Here is a 9,154-nt window from a genome sequence, read left to right on the forward strand (position 1 = left end):
TTGCAAATCCCAGCAATGTGATAATGAGTTTGTGCCGTCAAACTAGTTATAAGCCTAATTAGTAAGATAATGAAGTCAAAGGTCAAGAAAAGAGTCTCGGCGGCCATTCAAGAGAAACTTCCTCTGCTCTCCAGTGACTTGACTGAAAGCAGTTCTGTCGTGCTGTTTTCATACTCAGCTCGATTACAGCCTTCGAGATGAAGACCACCGTGAGAACCAGTGACAACTGTTTACTACAGAAGCCATATATAGTTATTCAGATGTTTTTACTTGGAAACAAGTTGCTTAGGATAATTAGATAAGGAAAAAATTGTCAAGAAAAGTTCTGATGCTGAGAAATCCTGGCCAGAAAGTTTGAAGTGGTTTAAAATCTTTGGAGCTTGAAGTTTTTAAGGAAGATTTGAATGTATTTCAGACACACACACACACACACAGATAAATGCTAGGGTGTTTCAGCTGGTTTATAGGTTTTTGCTAATAAATCCATCAAAATCTTGTGAGGTTTATGCTTAGAGACCTATTATGCCCCTTTTTACAATATTTAATATAAGTCTAAGTTGTCCCCTGAATGTGTTTGTGAAGTTTCAGCTCAAAACACCCACAGATCAATTTCACTGTCATTTTGAAAATGCCTATTTTGAGTGGAAGCCGTTTTCATGCATGTCTCTTTAAATGCAAATGAGCTGCTGCTCCCCATCCCTTTTCAAGAATAGGGCCGTGCCTTTACAACTCAGATACTCTGCCAAAAAAACATCTGTTTGATTTTGATTGTCTATCACACTGAAATCTTGCATTTTAAAGCCGTATCAGTTTAAACTTCCAATATACGGTTTTCTGAACACGCTCATCTGAAGCATGTGCACAGAAAGCATCTGTCACACGGCATGTGAGTACTAAACTAAGTTATCTTTCATGTCTTATTACACTTCAACTGGCAAATACACACAAGTTTATGTTAAAAACACCAGTTACAAAAACAGTTATGTCTGTAAAGGTCAACAGTTGGGAAAGAAATCACGTTTATATTAGAAGTGTGTGGAAGCAGTGTAATATACAGTAAATAAATCAATAATTCCACTGCTGTCTTGTCTCCTCTAAGGCTGGATCTCTAAACAGTGTTCTGTTCTCATCAGTGCAGCTAAAGACAGAATAGTTAGCATGCTTTGCTTGAACTTTCTCAATCTCATTAGATTCGCTGTCCCTTGCAAAAACACAGTGGCAGAGACGTGTGGAAACGTGCAGATCAAGGGGCGGTGATATTATAATAAAGTCCTCTTTCTACGTCACGGCCGGGGAGTGAAATCTGAGTAGCTCATTTTTTAACAAGCTTGCAGGAAAAGGCTTATCAAAGCAAAGTTACTGGGTTGTTCTTTTTCAGGTTTTGTGGGTTGGTTGATGGGGAAAAGTCAGATTTTCATGATATGTCACCAAAAGAGAAAAAAAGAAGAATTTATGTAAGTCGTACTATCTAGTGCAGTTTTATTTGTCAGATAAACTGTTTAGTCTTATCCCACATAATTATCTTTCTCTAGTAAATATATCTAATTTCAAAGATGTTGTAACTGAAAGAGGAAAACAAATACTGATTAAGATTTTTTTTTTTTTTGTAGTTTTTTTTTTTTTTTTTTGCAAAGGACATCGGAAACAGCTGTAGTGCGAAAGCACCTCAAGACAATTATGTTTTTTAAAAGAAAAAGAAAATTAGAAAGATGAAACAAGTAAACTTTTGGAATTCTTCGGCTAGTAGAGTCCTAATGATAATCAAATGAGGGCCCAGAGAACAGATATATATATATAAAAAACAAGAAGCAGATAATTAAGTAAAGTAACACACACACACAGAGAGAAGTGAGTTAAAGCAGCTGCTGGGCCCAGGGAGGAGCTGCTAGGGAGAAGCAGGTTCTGCTCAGGTACCCCAGGCAGACATGCACAGCCGCGCTAATTGCAATAATGACTGCTGCACAGACGCTAATTAAAGCCGCGTGTTGGATGGTGGTCTGCAGCATGGCCAAGCACCGACAAACTCTGACAGCACACGCTGGCATCCGCTAACAAAGATATAATCTCAGCTGCCATGTAAAAAGTACAGCGGGAAAGTAAATATTTCTGCACGATCCCCGTGCTGACCATATGGCACGTCTGTAATTATAAGGCCTCGTTTCCCCTTTTCTCCCAGTTCTTTAAGCCGAGGAGTGCGGGATGGTGCTCAGGCGGAGTGTAATTGAACAGCTTATGCAATTGCTTTGATTATATACGGTAGCCGTACCGTCTCATCTGGGCTTGCAACATGTGGAGTGTCTCATCCATTCGGCTTCGCTTGTCACGCCGCCGTTATGATGCTTTATGTGCCGCATATAAAACTCTGTTTATGTATCTCATGCAAAAAATATTCCAGTAACCAATTAACCTCCTTCCTCTGTCTGCAGGGGTTTCTAATTTAGCAGATGCATATGTAATTAGTTAATAACCAGTGGTGATATAAATATCAGTGATTCAAAGGTCAAAATGTTGTTGTTCTGCTTAGAAAATGTTGAGGAATTCCTCTAATTACCATTCTGCTCAAAATATTGAACTGCTTTAATTACTATTGCACATTATTTGAGCGTTTTTACTAATGCAGCAGGGAACCAGTGCTTGATTTACTTGTTGTTTACTTTTTAATTTACTTTTAGTTAGTATCCATCCAGTTTGTGGTGTTAATTATAAAATATTTTTTGAACACATAGGGATGTAATGATATTATAAGTATCAAAATATCGCGATACCATCGTGGTGACATGATGATATGAAACAGGCTTCTGGGTAAAAAGTGCAGTTTTTAAATATATATTTAAACTACTTATTCTAACATATAAGGTCTTTAAAGTTCTGTTTTGGGCCATTGTGCTTTGACACAGTATCAGTCAGATGAACAGAAATCGAAATTCCAATATGGGGGACAGAGTGAATGAATGCATTGAAACTGTGAGTTTAGGGTACTTTTGGGAACACAATTGCCAGTTAGGCTTTATTTTTCCAAAAGTTGCTTTCAGCATTTTCCTAGATTTGTAGTGAGGCACTTATTTAAGCCTGTTTTCACTGAAGTATTGCCAACAAATTTTCAGAGAATGTTGCTAAAGGAAGGTGTTTTGTTGCTAAAAGTTGCTAAACGTTGTTGTTATGTCATTGCTCAATTACATCATTGCATCAAGATGCAAAATATGTATATTTTACATGTGAAATTAGATATCTATTTATAAAATAATATGCATAATATTGAAATGTAAATAACCGTATTTTTAAATACGTCGAATTATTGATTACATTTTAAATGATTGCAAGTTGTTTTTTTATACCCAGTAAACTAGAAATAATACACATTCTTAGCAATTATGCTTTAAGCATTGTATTAGTAGTTAGTATTCTACACTCGGAAAGGAAAGTCTGGAAAAATAAGGCACAATCTACTATGTTAATATGAAAGTATTTTACGTATTGATTTTTTACCTGCATTTTAAATTACACATTGTGTTTTCAGGTTACAGGATTATAATGGATAATGTCCTGGAAAATTACTAGTATCTTTTCCATTTTTCTTACATTTTATCAACTGATCAACAATCGAAAGTACGAGATACTAACAAAGTGTATCATAAATGAACAATTATTGAATTATTATTATTATAACTATTAAACTGAACAATTGCAAAAACCAGCTACTGTAGCTTGATTAATGTGATGCGTGTACTGCTAGGAATCTTTGGTTTCCTCTTTTTGTGTAATTTGGATGGAAAATGTGTGCCTTTTTATCATCCGAGTCACTTATCAAAATAAATAATTTTTTAAAACTGCTAAATTTGTTGCTAAGTGCTTTTGGAAAAGTAAAGTTGCTAGGGTAGTCTGAAAAGTCGTTAAATTTAGCAACAAAATTGCTGAAGTATTACTGACTGAAGCTGGAGTTTTCCGTCAAAATAAAAGCTTAAAAGTGCAGCGTGAATTGCTGACAGTTTAAATGAAGTCCAAATTAAAAATATCTCTTCCAAGCGTAGAAATTAGGAAAGAAGTATTGTTATTTCCCTACTGTAGTGTACAGTACAAATAATATACTTATGAAATATGCATTTTCATATATTTTATAGTGTTGTTGATTTACAATATATGGCTATTACTTTCATTGTTGTTGTTGTTGTTGTTATTATATTCTAATTTGTTTGGCTTCCTAAAACATCAGTGTGAATGTAATTTAGACTGAGACGGTACATCACAAATAAAAACAGGCTTGAGTCCCCTTTTAAGTTCAGGCACAAGTCAATCCACTGACTTTTTCCTAAAGTCAATTTACTTACTTTTACATATATAGCATACATGCATGTAATGTGTATATATTCGATATATACATTTTATAATGTATACATTTTTGTGATTTTTAGATTTTCCAAACACAATCTTTTGTAGGGTATTGGGCCGTTTTTACCAATGCAACAGTGAACCAGTGCTTGATTTACTGTTTATATCCAGTCTGTAATGGTGTAATTATATAAAGCATTGCTATTATAGCTCATGTCTTATAAACCATACATTATCATAAAAAAACTCCCACATCTTTTGTCTTGTTGGGGAGAGAAGTGCTTGCTTTCATCAGAGCAGCAAAGCAAACAAAGCACTTGTGTAAATGATGGTGGTCTGTGAATGAGGTGCTTGCTACTGTAATTATCATGACTTGATCCACTGCTGATGATCCTGAAACACAGTCACCTTCATGACGGGGGACGTCCTGCTCCAGCGGGTCTGACTTCAGATTCGGCCAACCAAAAGAAACAATTTAAGGACACTGGCAATTAAGAGGTTCAAATAGCGTTTAATTACATCTATGAAAGAGAGTGATTCCTTAGTTAAAGCTTTAAGAGGAATCATCCCATTCAGCAGATCTGAAGCACTCACTCAGGTTATTCAACATAAGGTTTTGGGTGTAATATTGCATTGTGATTAAGAACCAGTTTTATTGGTTGACTTGGCCTGCTAATGATGCATGTAGGACACAAAAACAGCACCTGGTCAACCTGTGAAGGACATTTTCATAAGTACATATTCAGTTCAGTTCTAGGAAAGCACAGGTAGATTAATTTAAATCCCAATGTTTAATAAATTAAGTAAATTGAATCAAAGTATACTAACTTTCTAATTTGTCTAAAAAAAGAAAAAAATTCCAATAATCAAAATATACCATTTAAAACTAAATGTTTTAATATTTTATTAATATATACCCACACTCATTTATTCTAAAATGAGTAAAAATATTAAAATAAAAAATAGTACAAATATTTAAAATATTTATTTGTATAAATAAATAATCAAAATATACCATTTAAAACAAAAATATTAATATAAATGTAAAAAATGTTTTATATACATACCCACACTTACTTATTCCTTTTTATACATAAATAAAAAAATACTGAAGTTATTGAAGATTTTAAAAAGTGTGGAGGCAGTTTTGTGAGGAAAAAAATAGCTTTTTGGGTGAAAATTGCAGGATTTGGAGATCAGAGGAAGTTGTTCTTCACAGCTGCTGGAAAATTGTGTTTTACAGCCTCTCACGTTTCATCCATCCATCTGTCCTCTTCTTGGTACTGTATGACCGTCTTTCTCATCCTCCTCTTTGACACGTTAGACAGTGCTGTCGTTAATTGAGTTAATCACGCTCTCCAAACTCTCCCCACATCCCTCGTTTCTCACGCACCACAGACTCCACAACCAACAGCTGAGCTCTCACACTCACAAAGAGAAGTGGGACACGTCTCCACACAACCAAGATATCAGTTTCAATTAAGTGTCACCTTTGTCTCAGATGTTTCTCCTAAAAAATATATAATAATAGAGTAAAAGAGTCAATAGTTCTCATAAAGTAAGAGTCTAGAGTTATAAATGAATGTGGAGCAGCTCCGATCGTTTGAGAAATATTTGAGTTCATATTGAGGTTTCTGACTGTTGACTGCAGACAAAGTTTGAGATGCAGAGAGATGCATGTGTTTAGAGAAGCAAGAGACTTAAAAAGGTCAAATTATTTTTTATGCATTACATTTAATACTGTATTGGAGAAAAAACTGAGCTGTCATTGAGATCAGAAAAGATTCCAGAGAGAAAGACAGAGGCCAAGAAACAAATCAGAGTACAAATTGAGACATTTTTAAATTGCTTTGCAAACCAATAGATATTAATTCTATTTTATATCTTATTTTATTGCTAAGGTATTTAAGGTGATTTAGGCATCACTAGGCAGTTGTTTTCTGGGTGAGCAGGGCATTGTTATATGGTTGTAACGTGTTAAAGGAGGTTTAGGTGTTTCTATGTGGTTGCTAGGGTATTTAAGGTGGTTTAGGAATCTCTATGTGGTTGCTAGGGATTTAAGGTGGTTTAGGAATCTCTATGTGGTTGCTAGGAATTTAAGGTGGTTTAGGAATTGGTATGTGGTATTTATTGTATTATGTACCATATAGTTGTTAGTTTATTTAAGGTGGCTTATATGTTGCTATGTGGTTGCCAGGGTTTTTAATGTGGTTTAGGTTTAACTACAGTATGTGGTTGCTAGGGTTGTTCTGGGTGGTTTATAGGTCGGTGGTATGTTGTTGCTAGGGTCAAGGCATTGTTATATGGTTTCTGTGGTGTTCTGAGTGGTTTTCAGGGCCCCTTATTTTCAGCTTTCAGTAGATTTATCAGCATCTGTTTAGTTTATATGATGGAGTGAAGAAAGATGCAGAATATGAGATGTTTTAAGATTGAACAGCACCACTAGAGAATTTCTTCACTTAAAGGAGCATCCAACCTTCAGCCAGAGGGGATTCAACTGGAGGGGGCATCTGGGCATGTTTCCCTGGTGACTCTGTCCAGAATCTGTGTGTGTGTGTGTGTTTTGGGGAGATTCCTGTGCAGTGTCCGTCTCCGTCCCCTGGGAGTCGTGGGACCCTGGACATCTGTTCTCTTCCACTTGCTGTGGTCAGTCTGGCATTCCTAATCTTCTCACCACTCAACCTGACTGTCCACTGACCTGCTTTCCCCTCTCTGCGTCTCTACTGCTTTCTCTCTCTTTTCTCTCTCTCTCTCTCTCTCTCTCTCTCTCTCTCTCTCTCTGTCTCTCTCTCTGTCTTTCTCTTTCTGTCTTCCGCTCTGTCACCGAGTGCCACCCAAGTCAATCGGAGGCGGCCACAGTCTTCCAGATCAAAGCTGTGCTGATTCCACGGCAGGAGCTTTTGAAGTGTTCGGAAAGACGAGTCACGTGTGGTGTCTTTATGACAAAATTCTCCTGATGCCTGTATTTTTACATCTTCATCTGTGCCGTCCGGCCCTCGCGCTCAGCTCTTTTGCGAAGATGATTTTTTCATTGCTGAAATAAAGCATGACGGGTAATCCGGTTAGTCTTTAGCGAAGTGTTTTCCCCTCTTTCTGTTTTTCTGAGAGTGTGCTTGTCTCCCAGAAACTAGTTGAGCTGTTTGAAGCTGGAGCCCTGCTGTGTATAGGGTGTTGTTATGTGGTTGCTGGAGTGTTTTTGGTGATGGCTAAGTGGTTTATTTGTAGTTATTGGGTTTCTTTCTATCTTTAACCCAAAATATGTGCAATAGTTACTGTGATATTTGCACTGGGAAACTCCACTAATACATGTACCATATTCACAAATGAAAGATCTGCAGATCAGGCACAGTAGAATAGGAGCAGCATAGAGTATCAAGCCCAGTCTTCTGGGTATTAAACCACATAATGAAAGCTGTAGCCCACAAAATGTTTTAGGGAAAACCAGAGCTCATCACCAGATATTAGCAGCATGAAATCAACAGGTAACAGAACCTCTATGTTATTGTATGTGACTGTCATTTCTAAAAGCATCCAAATAAGCTCACATTAGCACAGTAAAACTCGATAATGGTCACATTTCTGACATTACAAGCATCCTGTTATTCATGTACGGCATAAATAATGAGCACCTCTCATGTTTATGCAGTTATCACTGTTACCGCCGATTATATTAATGCTAATTAATTCATACGAATGCTCCGGCACTAGTTTGACAATCACAGTGGTAAAGCACTGTTGATTTGATCTGATTTGATTAGAAAACCAATGTTAGCAGGAAGGAAAGGGGAAGAGCGTGTAAACAAGCGAGAAGGAGATGTTAATTCATATGCTGTCCGGGGCAGAGCATCAATCTTGCTTTGTGAGGTTCATCATTCCAGCAGCAAGAGTTCCTCGTTCATTCGCACTGTCTCTCACTCCAACAACAGATCCATCATCCGTGCAGCTGATTGGGACAACAGTACTTGTTATGCTATAAAACCTATCATCGTGAAGTTAGATGCCATAAATCTTCCCTTAAACAGACAACAAGCTCTGGAAACACAGACAACACTGCTTCTCCTCACAGATTGATGGCAACTTCTGATGTACATGCGCTCAAAACAGTGTTATAGTGAGTGTGTGGAAGTTGTGTAATGGCTGATATGAATTGAAATGCGATGCTTTTTTGTTGTTTTGCTTTGCTAGGAGCTTGAGATATTGCAATCCATATTCAGTACAACAGAGTATATCAGTCTTCACAGTAGCTATAGCTGTTGGCTTCATGCTGTTCTCTTATTTCATATTGTGAAACTGGAAATAATCTTTGCAAGTGATGTAAGAAAAATGCCAGATGCATCATGCATCAGATATAAGTTTAGTCATCCAATCACAAGCCTGTTGACTGCTCATTTTGGCATCTCTAGTACAGTATATTTGCATCTTTGAAACACTAAGTGGATGCACAAATTCTCTTATTTTGTTTTGCACACTGTCATCTGTGCCAGACTGGTTTGTGGTTTTTACTAGAGTAGCCTAAATGTTTAAATATGTACAACAGGAACACACACTTTCAGTGCACTATAGCCAAGCTTTCTGGCTTAATTTTAAAATGACCATTCCCTAAAAACTTTAAATTACTAATTATATTTTGAGAAATATAAGTGCAGATATGTACAGATCCCCAGTATAATCATAGTTCTATTTGGGGATAATAATTGGACATTTGTATTTGCTAAAGACGTTAATGCTAATTCCTGTTATAGTGCTCCTTTGTGCTGACAGTGCATTGTTTTGAATTGCTTTAATGCAAGTTAAAGTTGAAAGGTTTATAGCAAATACTTGAATTATA

Source organism: Carassius carassius, chromosome 8, assembly GCF_963082965.1.
Source record: "Carassius carassius chromosome 8, fCarCar2.1, whole genome shotgun sequence".
In the NCBI taxonomy this organism is placed as follows: Eukaryota; Metazoa; Chordata; class Actinopteri; order Cypriniformes; family Cyprinidae; genus Carassius; species Carassius carassius.